The sequence below is a fragment of the Somniosus microcephalus genome, chromosome 3 (genome assembly GCF_052327205.1).
Source record: "Somniosus microcephalus isolate GS21.2 chromosome 3, FLI_Smic_1.0, whole genome shotgun sequence".
NCBI lineage: Eukaryota > Metazoa > Chordata > Chondrichthyes > Squaliformes > Somniosidae > Somniosus > Somniosus microcephalus.
Genome location: NC_140989.1, coordinates 336,284,121 through 336,300,193, shown reverse-complemented (window position 1 = coordinate 336,300,193; position 16,073 = coordinate 336,284,121).

Below are 16,073 nucleotides of genomic sequence, written 5' to 3'. Positions count from 1 at the left end.
ATTGAGTCTGGCGAACTGACTTTGCTGTTGCTGCTGTGTGTTGGGAATTGGTGGCATTACCGCAATATACAAACAGCTTAAAAGTGCTCAATGAGCCAGAAAAATGTTTCCTAACTGTTTGGCGTTGAGGGAGGTGATAGTTATCTCCTGCATAATCCGGCAAGTGTTTTCCCTTATTTATAGTCCAGCATATCTAACTGATTTAAAACTTAGCCTAAAATATCAATAGCAAAATATCTAATTCCCTATGATTCTTTGCTTTTTGCACATTACCTGTCATTCAATACCTACAAATGAGTGTAATTTTTCACTGTGAAATAAAACACCAGTGATATCCTACTAGTATAATGGGCTAGAAATTCATCTGTTGAGCGCCACTCCGCAGTGCCATGAAATAGCGACAAAATGGCAGCCAGCTGGTGGTGGGTCCCGCGGCGGCCACTATATTCGTGTCCCCCTTTTGCGCTGCCTGTAACTGGTAGCACCCTGAAAGAAAAAATGGCGGTGTGGTGGTGATGTCAATCGGTGTGCAACACTGACTTACCTTCACCACGCCAAACATCGACCCTAGCGCTGAATTCAGTGCTGGGTCGTAAGCATGCCAGGCTGACAGTGGCGATGTCTGCACCTCTTAAAGGGACACGCACATCGTTCAGGTAAGTTTGGATTTAAGGTTTTGGACTGGGGTCTTTTTGATTTTATTGAAGTGGTGGCTTGCTGCAATAGATGTGAAAAGTTTTTTAAGCATGTCGGAAGTGCTGCTGGATGCTTGCAAGGGCTCAGATAGTAAATGAAGGCCTTTGAGAAGACAGAACATGCTCCAAATACTCAGCAAGTCATGCAACATCCATGGAGAAAAAAAGAGTTCACGCCTCAGCTCGAGATCCTGTCTGACCAGCTGAGTATTTCCAGCATTTTATGTTGTCATTTCACATTTACAGCATCCGCTTACAGAGGGAAGAGGAAGGCACAGAAGAGGAGGATGCAGATGGAAGGATGCATCCCAGACAGCCCCTTTGTGACCAAAATAACCGGGATGGAATCATCCGCCTGCGGTCCCAGTGACCACAACCCCAATTTCCCTTTCAACATTAGTCCCACACCTTACCTCCATTCTGTTACCGATCATCACAACATTATCTTGGCCATAATACTGAAATAAAAGCCACCACAAAGCAAACATTCCAATCCACCTATATACGTCTAGTCATCCAATGTGACATCAAGAAATCAACTCATCACCCGTATGCATTCTCTTAGTGACTGTCTTGTGTGTGCCTTTGCCTACCCTACCGATGTCACACAGTGCTACCCCAGTGGCTGCAGCATGGCTGGTGGAAGGCTGCTGACCTTCAGTGGGGGGACACTGCAGATGTCCTTGCTGGGTGACCTTGAGGAGCTGGTGGCTGGCAGTGTCGAATCAATCTTCTGTTCTTCTTCACTCTCCTCTCCCTCCTCTTGATCACCCACTGGCTGGGCAGGCTACATTTCATGGGTGTGTGAAATGAGGAAGGCACAAGGGTGGAGTTGTGACGGGAGGGAGGGCGGGAAAGCATGAGGTGCATGCCGGAAGGAGGATAACGTTTGAGGATACCGGCATCTTGTATCCTTTCAGCCCCGCCGCTGGCCAAGGGCTCAGCCATACCCCTGCCAAGAATGGCCAGCACCCTCTCCTCCTAGGGGGTGAGCTGAGGCTAGGAATGGGAGATATGCCTCATGATTGGTGCAGATTGTTGGTAGGTGAGTGATTGGAGGTTGTGCATTGAGCAGTGTGTGACACTAGTGGTTCAGTTGGTGGGAGACGGCTTTGAAGATGCATTCACTGGCTTTGACCAGTGCTCTGAGGTCATGAAGCTTCTTTGAGTACTGGAGCCAGGTGGTGGGGGCGACACTGCTGGCAGTGATGGCCTTAATGATGTGGTCCCACATCCTTCTTTTTGCAGGGCCTCCTGGCCCCTGTGGGTAGGGGGCCGCTCTTGCAGTGTTGACCCCCTACACAAAGCTGGAGTGCTGCATACGAGACCCTGGGTGCCCCTTCCCTTTTTAAAAGGCAGAAAGGGCTGAAAAATACATTGTTTCATTTCATTTTAATTTGTATTGCTTCAGTGTGCATGGCCCCTTTAATTCTCAGACCTCTTCATTACCCACAATTCCTTGCTAGCTCCACAGCCTCGATTCCAGAGGCTGTGCGAAGTTCAGACGCCGCTCCTGAACAGAAACGTTGCCTCGAATGCCTCCAGCAACACCACCAGGATGGCGCTGCATGGAAGGTAAGCACTGCGCCAACAATCTCCATCCCCCCCAGACCAATTTTGCTCCGATAGCGTTGCGGCCATTTTCAGCGGCCATTAACTCCAGTTTCCGGTAACACCAGCCACTTTGCTGGCTAACACGAATTTCTCCTCCATAGTCCCTTACTCACCACAGTTGAACCTGAATAATCTGCAATACAAGAGGGGTAAATTTTCATCTTCACCACCTGGGCAGTAATCTGTTAGAGTGGATATCCGCCCATAAAGCTAGGCTGACACTCCAGTGCAGTGCTGATGGAGTGCTGCACTGTCGGAGGTGCCGTCTTTTGGATGAGACATTAAATCGAGGCCCCGTCTGTTCTCTCAGGCGGACGTAAAAGATCCCATGGCACTATTTTGAAGAAGAGTAGGGGAGTTCTCCCCAGTGTTCTGGCCAATATTTAGCCCTCAATCAATATAACAAAACAAACAGTTTATCTGGTCATTTTCATATTGCTGTTTGTGGGAGCTTGCTGTGTGCAAATTGGCATCCGGGTTTCCCACATCATAATAGTGACTACACTCCAAAAGTACTTCATTGGCTGTAAAGCACTTTGGGACATCTGGTGGTCGTGAAAGGTGCTATCTGAATGAGAGTTTTTCTTTCTTTGTAGAGGCTGCCTGAGCTTCGTTCCATCAAAACCAATGGAATGAAAATCGGTGATCTGGAAAGATCTTCTGACATAGAAACTTAATGGTGCTGTGAGCTTGACAGCTACAGGAAAAGCCATTCCAGTTGTTAAGGTTGTGTTTAGGTCATAAGTGCAGCAGATGGCTTAGCTTGGTCACTGCCTTTTGTAGTGAAGTGGAGGCAGTAAAAGCGGATACAAAAGCAAAATACCGCGGATGTTGGAAATCTGATGAAAGGTCATCGAGCTGAAACGCTAACTCTGTATCTCTCTCCACAGATGCTGCCTGACCGGCTGAGCATGTCCAGCATTTTCTGTTTCTATTGCAGTAAAAACCAGATGTCTTCTGAACTCTCCAATTGGAGCAGTGTGGTCTGTAAACACGGGTCCTGGGACATGGTGAGGCCTGAGGTGTTGTTAACCTGAAGAAATAGCACCAAATAAATATTTAGCTTTTCATGTCCTTCATGAACTGGTCCTCCTTGTCCAATTCATGCTGCCTTTGTTAATTACAACTTGTTAGATTAATTGCGTAGACTATAGGAAAGTGTGTCTTGGGAAAATGAAGACTTTTGCAAAAAGGAAGAACTTGCCAAGGAAATAAAAGTATGCAAGTGTAGGAACGGAGGTTCCTATCAAAAAGACTGAGTTCGACTCAGGCAATTAAAATAATGAACTTTAATGAAACCAAACGAGTTTAAACTGGAAACTGCTGGAACACATCAATAACAGGTCTACTCTCCTTGAGGGCTCCACGAGGACTGATCCTCTGGTCAGAAGACTGACGTCATCAGGTCATCACGTTCTTCCCGCCATTGGGGCATCACGTGACTAACGGCATGACGTCATCACGTTGAAACCGTGCTGTAAAGGTAACTAGGCATTGTACAGACAAACAGTGTAATTAAAGGTACAGGCACAGACAGTAACTACATTGCTGTTAAAGGAATTATGTACAACCGCTCTGAGTCCTTTGGTGGCTCCGCCACATGCGCCCCCCCAGAATTGCCATTAACAGAAAAGGTGAGGCGAGGAGGAGGCCTGATGAGCCTGTCCGATCGACTTCGGTACCCTGGTAGAGGAAGTCGACGACCGGTGGTCGAGTTGGCAGTCGGTTGCGGCTGAGCAGGCGCAGCGAGCGCGGTGGAGTTGTCAGGCAGCTTTGGTTGATCTGGTGCAGCGGCAATGGGCGGTCGGCCATGTTTGGGTGGTTGAGTGACTACGACAGGGTGGTCCAGGTCCAGGTGAGCCAGCTTCAAGCGGTCCACTGAGATGTGATCCGGCTTCCCTCCAACGTCGACTGAAAAAGATTTGTCTCCTGGTTCAATGACGCAGAAAGGACCAGTGTAAGGGGGCTTGAGCAGATCCCGGTGAGCGTCGTGGCGGATGAAGACATACTCTGCATTCTTCAGTCCTGGTGGCATGTAGGAGTTCTGCAAACCGTGATTGGACGTAGGTATCGGAGCAAAGCATCTGGCCGCTTCTTGGTGGCGAACGAGTTGCCGGGAGGCAGACCATGGCTCTGTGGGAGAAGGGAGGAAATCTCCTGGTGCACGGAGTGGCTGGCCATAGACGAGTTCAGCCGAAGATGATTGTAGGTCGTCTTTGGGCGCAGTACGAAGACCCAACAGGACCCATGGGAGTCTGTCCACCCATCCTGTGCCTTGAAGACTGGCCCGCAGAGAGGCTTTAAGCGACCTGTGGAATCGCTCGCAAAGGCCGTTTGCCTGCGGATGATAGGCGGTGGTGCGATGAAGTTTGGTACCGAGCCCCTGAGCCACAGCGTTCCAAAGATCCGAGGAAAATTGTGGCCCGCGGTCAGAAGAGATGTCCGCCGGTACCCTGAAACGGGCAACCCAACAGGAGATGAAAGCTCTAGCGACGTCTGCCGACGTGGTGGAAACCAAAGGAATTGCCTCTGGCCACCTAGTGGTGCGGTCCACTATGGTGAGGAGATGAGTATAACCCTGAGAAGGTGGAAGCGGCCCCACGAGGTCCACATGCACATGGTCGAAACGACGCTCCGGAACAGTGAACGCAGCCATTGGAGTCGTGACATGACGCTGAACTTTGGCCTTCTGGCAAACGACGCAGGTATTAGCCCAGTCACGGACATCGATGTGCATACCTTTCCAAACGAACTTGGCCGATATAAGCCGTTGTGAAGCCTTCATCCCCGGGTGCGACAACCCATGTATGGCATCAAAAACCTTCCGGCGCCATGCGACTGGCACGATAGGTCGAGGAACTCCCATGGGAACATCGCAAAGGAGTGTGGCACCTGCGGCCTGGAAGATGACGTCGGTCGCTTGGAAGCTAGAGGGAACGGTTCTATATGATTGGACCTCCGAGTCCGAAACCTGATCTGCCGCCATGAGGGCGTAGTTGATTCCCAGGTGCACCGCGTGGACCATCGCACGGGAGAGGAAATCTGCCACCAGGTTGTCCTTACCAGACACATGTTGAATATCCGTGGTAAATTTGGAAATGAACGTCAAGTGACGTTGTTGACGAGCGGACCACGGTTCGGCGGTCTTGGCCATGGCGAACGTAAGGGGTTTGTGGTCGACAAAAGCTGTGAAGGGGCGCCCCTCCAATAAAAACCGGAAATGGCGAATGGCAAGGAAAAGGGCCAGTAGCTCCCTATCGAAAGTGCTGTACTTTTTTTCATTCTTTCGTAATTGACAGCTGAAAAACGCCAGCAGTTGCCACGTGCAGTTGACCCACTGTTCTTGCACTGCCCCGATGGCGTAGTCTGACGCGTCGGTGGTAAGGGCGATAGTAGCACCTGGAAGTGGGTGCGCCAGCATGGTGGCATTGGCCAAAGCGTTCTTGGTGTCGCCGAATGCCTGGACCATTTCAGCTGTCCAGCTGATTGGATCTTTACCGGACTTGCCCTTGAGGGCCCTGAACAATGGTTGCATGAGTTGAGCTGCCTTGGGGACGAAACGGTGGTAGAAGTTGACCATCCCCAGGAACTCCTGCAAGGCCTTGACTGTTGACGGCTGCGGGAAAGAAGTAACCGCCTCAACCTTCGTCGACAAAGGGACGGCACCGTCCGATGTTATGCGATGTCCCAGGAAGTCGATTTGTTGCAGGCCGAACTGACACTTGGCCGGGTTGATGATTAAACCATGTTGGCTGAGGCGCGTAAAGAGGGAACGCAAATGGGAGATGTGCTTCTCCTTGCTGGCACTGGCGATGAGTATGTCGTCAAGATAGACGAAAATGAAACGCAGGTCTCGAAGAACAGAGTCCATTAAACGCTGGAAAGCTTGTGCTGCGTTCTTGAAGCCAAACTGCATCTGCAGGAACTCAAAGAGGCCAAAAGGGGTGATGACTGCGGTTTTTGGGACGTCTTGTGGGTGCACTGGAACCTGGTGATATCCACGGACGAGGTCGACTTTAGAGAAGATAGAATTTCCCGCCAAGTGGGCCGAGAAGTCCTGGATATGCGGGATCGGGTACCGATCCGGAGTGGTGGCATCGTTGAGGCATCAGTAGTCACCGCATGGCCGCCAACCGCCGCCTGGTTTCGGCACGATGTGGAGAGGCGAGGACCAGGGACTCTTCGATCGCCTAATGATCCCGAGCCGCTCCATTGTGGCGAACTCCGCCTTCGCAGCTGCGAGCTTGCCGGGTTCGAGCCTTCTAGCCCGCGCATAAGCCGGGGAACCAGTAGTGGTGATGTGATGATCAACACCATGTTTCGTCGCTGAAGAGGAGAAGGTGGGCCTTGTCAGCTCCGGAAACTCCCCGAGGAGCCGCGTGAAATCATTTGGAGGAGGGAAAGCACAGGCAATGGAGCGCGCCACGGAGGTACCGTGGAAGCACGGAATTAAGTGGAAAGTGGCCGCGTTGATCAGCCGGTGGTGCTGGACATCGACTAGTAGACTGTTGGCACACAGAAAATCCGCCCCTAGGATAGCCTGTGAGACTGTGGCTGTGACGAATTCCCAAAAGAAGCACTGACCGCCGAAACAGACTTCGACCCGCCGCTTTCGGAACGTTCGAATAGCTGCGCCATTAGCCGTCACGAGGGAAAAACCGAGGTTCCCAGTCTGCATGTCGAGCTTCGACGCAGGTAGAATGCTACACTGCGCCCCGGTGTCACAAAGGAAATGGCGGCCCGAGAGGAAATCGGTGATATAGAGGAGCTTCCCCATAGAACCGACGGCCATCGCCACCGCGGAACGCCCGTTAGACTTGGTCATCCATCGCCAGGGACGCCGCCTGCACCTTCTTGGGTTGTTTTTGGGCGAAAATCTGCAGGGGGAACGACAGCATCATGCTTTCGCGCCAAAACAGGTGTGGTAGGAGCACCAGCCCGCTGTAGGAGAAGCCGGGGCCGCGTCCGTGGGGGGTGGGTGCCTCGTGGCCGCGCAGCACTGCTGGGTAACCGTGAAAATCTTATCGGCTTTGGCCGCAAGCTTGGCGCAGTCTGTAATGTCGGATCTGGCTAGGGCAGCCTGAACCTGTTCAGGTCGTTGATAGAGGAAAAGCTCCCGGAAGAGGAAACATTTCGGTTCAGCACCCAAGAGCGTGAGCATTTGGCTCATGAGCTCGGACGGTTTGGAGTCCCCGAGGCCAGGCAGCGTGATGAGCCGGCAAGCACGCTCCGACTTTGATAGCCCGAAAACCTGAAGCAACCGCACCTTAATTGCATCATACTTGCTGTCAGTAGGAGGACTACCGATGAGGCTGATGATCCGGGATGCAGTTGCGCTGTCGAGGGCGGAGACCACGTAATAATAATGGGTCTGATCCGCGATGATGTTCCGAATGGCGAACTGGGCTTCAGCCTGGATGAACCAGGCGTCTGGTTGTTGCTCCCAGAACTGTGGCAGTTTCAGCGTGACGGCGTTCGTGTCCATGTCGAATCTTCCACGAAAATCGTTCGTAGAAGTCGGGGTCACCAATGTAGGAACGGAGGTTCCTATCAAAAAGACTGAGTTCGACTCAGGCAATTAAAATAACGAACTTTAATGAAACCAAACGAGTTTAAACTGGAAACTGCTAGAACACATCAATAACAGGTCTACTCTCCTTGAGGGCTCCACGAGGACTGATCCTCTGGTCAGAAGACTGACGTCATGACATCATCACGTTCTTCCCGCCATTGGGGCATCACGTGACTAACGGCATGACGTCATCACGTTGAAACCGTGCTGTAAAGGTAACTAGGCATTGTACAGACAAACAGTGTAATTAAAGGTACAGGCACAGACAGTAACTACATTGCTGTTAAAGGAATTATGTACAACCGCTCTGAATCCTTTGGTGGCTCCGCCACACAAGATCTTTAATGAGTATGTTGAGAGATGCTTCCAACCAAAGAACTGGACTTCCACATTTAGTAAAACACCAGCAACCAAATCATCCAAAAAAGGCCAGGCCCGTTTAACAATCCTGTGCCCAGATTATACGGGCCAGGTATATGGTGGCGGAGTGGTGGTGGGGGGGGATTGAGTACAAAATCATGAGATATGCCGTGGGATCTGATTTTAGTAATTATTCAATGTTAATAAGACTTGTGCACTCCTGTAGCCTGGTCTCATTTTCTCTCCCAAAATTCTGTCTTGCAAAATGCAGTCTGTGTGCAAGCCTCTGTTAGTGACAGGGAGCTTCTCAACGTTGGAGCTTATGTTGCTGTCCTTTTGCTGTTTTGTCATGTAGTGCAGTCTGTTTAGTCTGACTATGGCTTATACATCCAATAGCAGCTTTAATGACTGATTTTAGCTCATGGATGGTAACAAGTTACCAGCATTTTCAATCTGTGTCCTAAAATGAAAACTAGCATGCACATCAGCATTGTGCATGGTATTGTGTTTCCTGCAGATACGTAGGCTGGGACTCAGTTTAGCCTTCTTAAGGAGTTTATGAAAGATATTCTTCTCTCTTAGGCAGTCCCTCGGAACCGAGGATGATTTGCTTCCACATTAAAAATGAGTTCTCAGGTGACTGATGAGTCCAATGCGGGACCAACAATCTCTGTCACAGGTGGGGCAGATGGTGGTTGAAGGGGCGGGTGGGTGGGGTGCTTGGGTTGTCGTGCGCTCCTTGCGCTTGGCTTCCGCTTGCTCCCGGCGAAGAGACTCAAGGTGTTCGGCGCCTTCCCGGATGCTTCTCCTCCACTTTGTGCGGTCTTGGGCCAAGGATTCCCAGGTGTCAATGGGGATGTTACACTTTTTCAAGGAAGCTTTGAGGGTGTCCTTGAAGCGTTTCCTCTGCCCACCTGGGGCTCTCTTGCTGTGCTGGAGCTCCGAGTAGAGCGCTTGTTTTGGGAGTCTCGTATCGGGCATGCGGACAATGTGACCCGTCCATCGGAGCTGATCGAGCATGGTCAAAGCTTCGATGCTGGGAATGTTGGCCTGAGCAAGAACACTGACATTGGTGTGCCTATTCTGCCAATGGATTTGCAGGATCTTGCTGTGGTAAACCACTGTTTGTATTCCACTGTGTACATGGCTGTACATGCCTCGGCTGACTCCTCCCACGAGTCCAGGTATAAAGATGACTGCTCCACAGTCCCTCTGTATTCTGGACTGGTCGACCACTCGAGGCACACCTTCATTCTCTTGTTAATAAAAGCCTGTTAGTTACTCGCTTAACCTCAGTCTTTTGAGTGATTGATAGCGCATCTATTTTATTAACAAGATTTTTTATAATGGAGAAGATCCTCACACCAGCATGCCTAGACTTAGACCATCGGGAGGCGGACGCATCCACCAAGTTTGCTCACTGGCTTAGGTGCTTTGAAAAATTCCTGATCGCCTCCGCTGCAACGGTCAAATCGGATGAGGACAAACTGGATGTCCTGACCTCCAAAGTGAACCACCGAGCGTACTCGGTCATCCAGGACGCGACCTCGTACATGGCTGCTATCAAGCTCCTCAAGGACCAGTACACGCGCCCAGTGAACGAGGTGTACGCCAGGCACCTCCTGGGGAGTCGTAAACAACAACCTGGGGAATCAACCGAGGAATACCTTCAGGCACTGTCTGTGCTTGGCCGGGCCTGTGGTTGTAAGGATGTAAAGGCCGCCGTGTACACAGAGGAACTTATCCGGGACGCTTTTGTAGCGGGCCACAGGTCCAATTACACCCGACAGCGACTGTTGGAGCAGAGTGACCTCGACCTCAACAAGGCCTCTGAACTCGCACTATCATTGGACGCAGCCTACCGGGGCATGGATGCCTACTCCTCTGCACCGTGGACGCCGCGGGGAACGACAGCCTGGGACACGGTAGGACTGTCTCATAGCGCCGTGCCACCCCAGCCACATCCCAGCAACGGCCCAACTACCGCAGCAGTGTCCCAAGGCCAGAAATGCTACTTCTGTGGCCAGGCCAAACACCCCAGAGCGCGCTGCCCGGCGAAAAATGCGATCTGCTCGGGCTGCGGGAAGAAGGGACACTACGCCAGCGTCTGCAGGGCCAAAGCCACCCCAAACCCCAGCAGCGCCGTGTGTGGGCCGTGCAGGCCGCCATCTTGGGCCTCCCCAGCCATGTGCGAACCACCGGAACAGCAGCCATTTTGGACGCCTCCAGCCACATGGGGATCATGGACGCCACCATCTTGGACGCCAGCCGGGATGCAGCAGGCCCCCAACACCGCCTCATCTGATACCCGCAACGACACACCGACCCCTACGCTGGCCTCCGTTACGCTGGACCAAGCGAGACCGCACCAACTGGCCCGGTCCACAATGGACATTAAGGTAAATGGTCACGAAACAACCTGCCTTTTTGACTCTGGGAGCACGGAGAGCTTCATCCACCCCGACACGGTGCGGCGTTGCTCTCACCCAGTCCTGCCTGCGCACCAGCGGATTTCTATGGCCTCCGAGTCCCAGTCGGCGGACATTGGCGGCTACTGCGTGGTGACACTCTTAGTAGACGGGACTGTGTACGATAATTTTAAACTTCTGGTCCTGCCCCACCTCTGCGCTGCCGTTCTACTGGGGTTAGATTTTCAGTGCCACCTTAAAAGTGTTACGATGGCGTACGGTGGACCCCTCCCCCCACTCACAGTCCGCAGCCAGCAGCTTCCAAATTGCCCGCCGCGTACCAGGTGCAACCTCTCCACACTCAGTGTCACCTCCCCCCCCCCCACTGTTTGCTAACTTCACCCCCGACTGTAAGCCCATCGCCACAAAGAGCAGGCGATACAGTGCCGGGGACAGGGTTTTCATTAAAACTGAAGTGGAGCGGCTCCTGAAGGAGGGGATTATTGAGGGCAGCACCAGCCCCTGGCGAGCCCAGGTTGTGGTCGTTAAGACCGGCGAGAAGCAGCGCCTGGTCATCGACTACAGCCAGACAATAAATCGCTACACCCTGCTGGACGCTTACCCACTCCCCCGCATAGCTGATATGGTCAACCAGATCGCGCAGTACCGTGTCTTCTCGACCATTGACCTGAAATCAGCGTACCACCAGCTCCCTATCCGCCCTGAGGACCGCCAGTATACTGCCTTTGAGGCAAACGGCCGCCTCTATCACTTCCTTAGGGTTCCCTTTGGCGTCACCAACGGGGTCTCCGTCTTCCAAAGGGAGATGGACCGGATGGTCGATCAAAATGCGTTGCAGGCCACTTTCCCATATCTGGACAATGTGACCATCTGCGGCCATGACTTGCAGGACCATGACGCAAACCTCGAAAAATTCCTCTGCACCGCCCAACTCCTGAACCTGACGTATAACAAGGAGAAGTGCATATTCCGCACAACCCGCCTCGCCATCCTTGGCTGTGTTGTGGAACATGGAGTCATCGGTCCCGACCCCGACCGGATGCGTCCCCTTATGGAATTCCCACTGCCCCACTGCCTCAAGGCCTTGAAGAGGTGCCTAGGGTTTTTCTCCTATTACGCCCAGTGGGTCCCCTACTATGCGGACAAGGCCCGCCCGCTGATCAAGTCCACCTCTTTTCCCTTGACGGCAGAGGCCCGCTTAGCCTTCCACCGTATCAAGGAAGACATTGCCAAAGCCACCATGCATGCAGTGGACGAATCCATCCCCTTCCAGGTGGAAAGCGACGCGTCCGACTTTGCCCTGGCCGCTACCCTTAATCAGGCGGGGAGACCCGTGGCCTTCTTTTCACGAACCCTCCAGGGCCCGGAGACCAGACACTCCACTGTTGAGAAGGAGGCCCAGGCTATTGTGGAGGCTGTGCGTCATTGGAGGCACTACCTGGCCGGAAAACGATTTACCCTGCTCACTGACCAGCGTTCAGTTGCTTTTATGTTTAACAACAAGCAGAGGGGCAAAATCAAAAATGACAAGATCTTGAGGTGGAGAATCGAACTTTCCACCTACAATTACGAGATCTTGGACCGGCCCGGGAAGCTCAATGAACCCCCGGATGCTCTATCGCGTGGCACCTGCGCCAGCGCGCAGATCGATAGACTGCGGGCCCTCCACAATGACCTCTGCCACCCGGGGGTCACCAGGTTCTTCCACTTCATCAAGGCCCGCAACCTGCCTTACTCCATTGAGGAGGTCAGGACCATGACCAGGAACTGCCAAGTCTGCGCTGAGTGCAAACCGCACTTTTATAGACCAGACAGGGCTCACCTGATAAAAGCCACTCGCCCCTTCGAGCGCCTGAGCGTTGATTTTAAAGGGCCTCTCCCCTCCTCCGACCGTAATGTGTACTTCCTCAACATTATTGATGAGTACTCCCGTTTCCCGTTCGCCATCCCCTGCCCGGACATGACCAGTGCCACGGTCATTAAATGTCTGAACGACCTCTTCACCCTGTTCGGTTTCCCCAGCTATATCCATAGCGACCGGGGCTCATCGTTTATGAGCGACGAACTCCGCCAGTACCTGCTCGCTAGGGGTATTGCCACAAGCAGGACCACCAGTTACAACCCCCGGGGGAATGGACAGGTGGAAAGAGAGAATGCGGCAGTTTGGAAGGCCGCCCTGCTAGCCTTAAAGTCTAGGGGGCTTCCGACCTCCCGCTGGCAGGATGTGCTCCCCGATGCGCTCCACTCTATTCGGTCACTGCTCTGCACTGCCACTAACGCCACCCCTCATGAGAAAATGTTTGTCTTCCCAAGGAAGTCCACATCGGGGACATCGCTACCGCCATGGCTGATGTCCCCAGGGCCGGTCCTACTGAGAAGACACGTGAGGACCCATAAAACGGACCCCCTGGTCGAGAGGGTCGACCTCCTCCACGCCAACCCCCAGTACGCTTACATTGCGTACCCGGACGGGCGGGAGGACACAGTCTCCATACGAGACCTCGCACCCTCGGGGGCCCCAGTAACCCACTACCCACTACCACCCCCCCCCACGATCCAATATCCAACCCCAGCAGACGGCACGCCTGGGCCCTGCGACCCACTCGACACCCACGAGGACTACACACCAGTGCCCCAGCCTACGCGGGACTCGACGCCGGAAGCTTCACTACCCCTGCCGTCGCCACGTCGATCACAGCGGCAGACAAGACCTCCGGAGAGACTCCAATACACAAACTTTTAATACACTTCACCCCGCCGGACTCATTTTTTAACAAGGGGTGAATGTGGTAGACCACTGTGTGTATTCCACTGTGTACATGTCTGTACATGCCTCGGCTGACTCCTCCCACGAGTCCAGGTATAAAGGTGACTGCTCCACAGTCCCTCTGTATTCTGGACTGGTCGACCACTCGAGGCACACCTTCATTCTCTTGTTAATAAAAGCCTGTTAGTTACTCGCTTAACCTCAGTCTTTTGAGTGATTGATAGCGCATCACTTGCAGAGGCAGCGTTGGTGGTATCTCTCCAGTGCTTTGAGGTGCCTGCTGCATATGGTCCATGTCTCTGAGGCATACAGCAGGGCGGGTATCACTGCTGCTCTGTAGACCATGAGCTTAGTGCCGGGTTTGAGGTCCTGATCTTCAAACACTCTCTTCCTCAGGCGACCGAAGGCTGCACTGGCACACTGAAGGCGGTGTTGGACTTCGTCGTCAACGTCTGCCCTTGTTGACAGTAGGCTCCCGAGGTATGGAAAGTGGTCCACGTTGTCCAAGGCCTTGTCGTGGATTTTGATAATCTGGGGACAGTACTGTGTAGTGAGGGCAGGTTGGTAGAAGACCTTTGTCTTACGAATGTTTAGTGTAAGGCCCATGCTCTCGTACGCTTCAGTGAAGGTGTTGGCGATGGTTTGGAGTTCGACCTCCGAGTGAGCGCAGATGCAAGCGTCGTCTGCATACTGTAATTCGACGACAGAGGATGGGACGACCTTGGATCTGGATTGGAGATGACGGAGGCTGAACAGTTTCCCGTTTGTTCTGTAAATTAGCTCCACTCCAACGGGGAGCTTACTGAGGGTGAGATGGAGCATTGCAGCAAGGAAGATCGAGAAGAGCGTTGGTGCGATGACACAGCCTTGCCTGACCCCGTTTCGTACGTGAATTGGGTCTGTGGTGGAACCGTTGGTCAGGATCACGGCTTGCATGTCGTTGTGAAGCAGGCGGAGGATGGTGACAAACTTTTGAGGGCAGCCGAATTTGAGGAGGACACTCCATAATCCCTCACAGTTGACAGTGTCGAAGGCCTTTCTGAGAATAAAGAAGGCCATGTACAGCGGTTGGTGCTGTTCCCTGCATTTCTCTTGTAATTGACGTGCGGTGAAGGTCATGTCCATTGTGCCCCTTAGTGGGCGGAATCCGCATTGTGACTCTGGGAGGAGCTCTTCGGCCACTGGGAAAAGGCGATTGAGAAGGATTCTTGCGATGACTTTCCCTGTGGCAGAGAGCAGGGAAACTCCTCTGTAATTACCGCAATCGGACTTGTCACCTTTCTTGAAGATGGTCACAATTACGGCGTCTCTGAGATCCCCTGGCATGCTCTCCTCCTTCCAGGTCAGACAAATTAGTTCATGAATTCGTGCCAGTAGTACTTCTCCGCTATGCTTTAGTGCCTTGGCGGGAATTCCATCTGCTCCTGAGGCCTTGTTGTTCTTCAGTTGTCGGATGGCCTTTTCAACCTCATGCCGGGCTGGGGTTGTGCTGAGATGGTGGCGGGTAGCATGCTGCGGGATGGAGTTGAGGACACTCGCGTCAAAGACAGAGTCGCGGTTAAGGAGATCTTCGAAGTGCTTCTTCCAGCGGGCACTGACTGATCTCTGTCCTTGATGAGTACCTCTCCATTCTTGGCCCGCAGTGGGGTAGGGCCTTGGGTGCTTGGGCCGTAGATGGTCTTGACTGCGCTAAAGAATCCACGCACGTCGTGGTTGTCGTGTAGTGCAGTCTGTTTAGTCTGACTATGGCTTATACATCCAATAGCAGCTTTAATGACTGATTTTAGCTCATGGATGGTAACAAGTTACCAGCATTTTCAATCTGTGTCCTAAAATGAAAACTAGCATGCACATCAGCATTGTGCATAGTATTGTGTTTCCTGCAGATACGTAAGCTGGGACTCAGTTTAGCCTTCTTAAGGAGTTTATGAAAGATATTACTGGGGCAGTGACAGTAGCACAGGATCACCTGCCCTTTTTTTCCCTCCTTCCTGGAGTGGATTCACCTTCTCTCACCTTGCTTATTCCTCTAATGGTAGAACTGAAATTAGATCACACTAGATAGGAAGTCTGAAAATTAAACACGTATTCATCACATCTAGAAACAGTCAGAATTTATAAATCACTCAACTTAGAATCTCACATAATATTGATACAACAGGAGTTTTTAATTTTTAAAATATATTTCTCTAAAAGATTTAGTTCAAACATGACGCTGTTAAAAATACAATTACAATCATAATAGCCATAAGAACACATCAATCTGTTAAATACTACAAACGCTCCCAGAAGAATAATGGAAATGACATCATATGTTAGCCTTGAGAACAAAACAATTAAATACAGTAATTAAATTCTTTCACATCTACAACAGGACACCATTTCTACAGCACTGTTTCTACACTGGCAAATACAGTAACAAAACACACCTTAACGGTGATTTTGCATTTTATCACACATTCTCTCCTAATTTTAAAATCGTAGTATGGATTTCATTTTATGATACAGTAGAGTTCATATGACAATCCAAGAAGAAGATAATTTGAATCTCATATTATCATTTTAACAAATTAATTGGTGAACAGTCAACCTGCCTTCTATGTCAAACAAAAATCAGGATCAAGAGGATGAAAGAC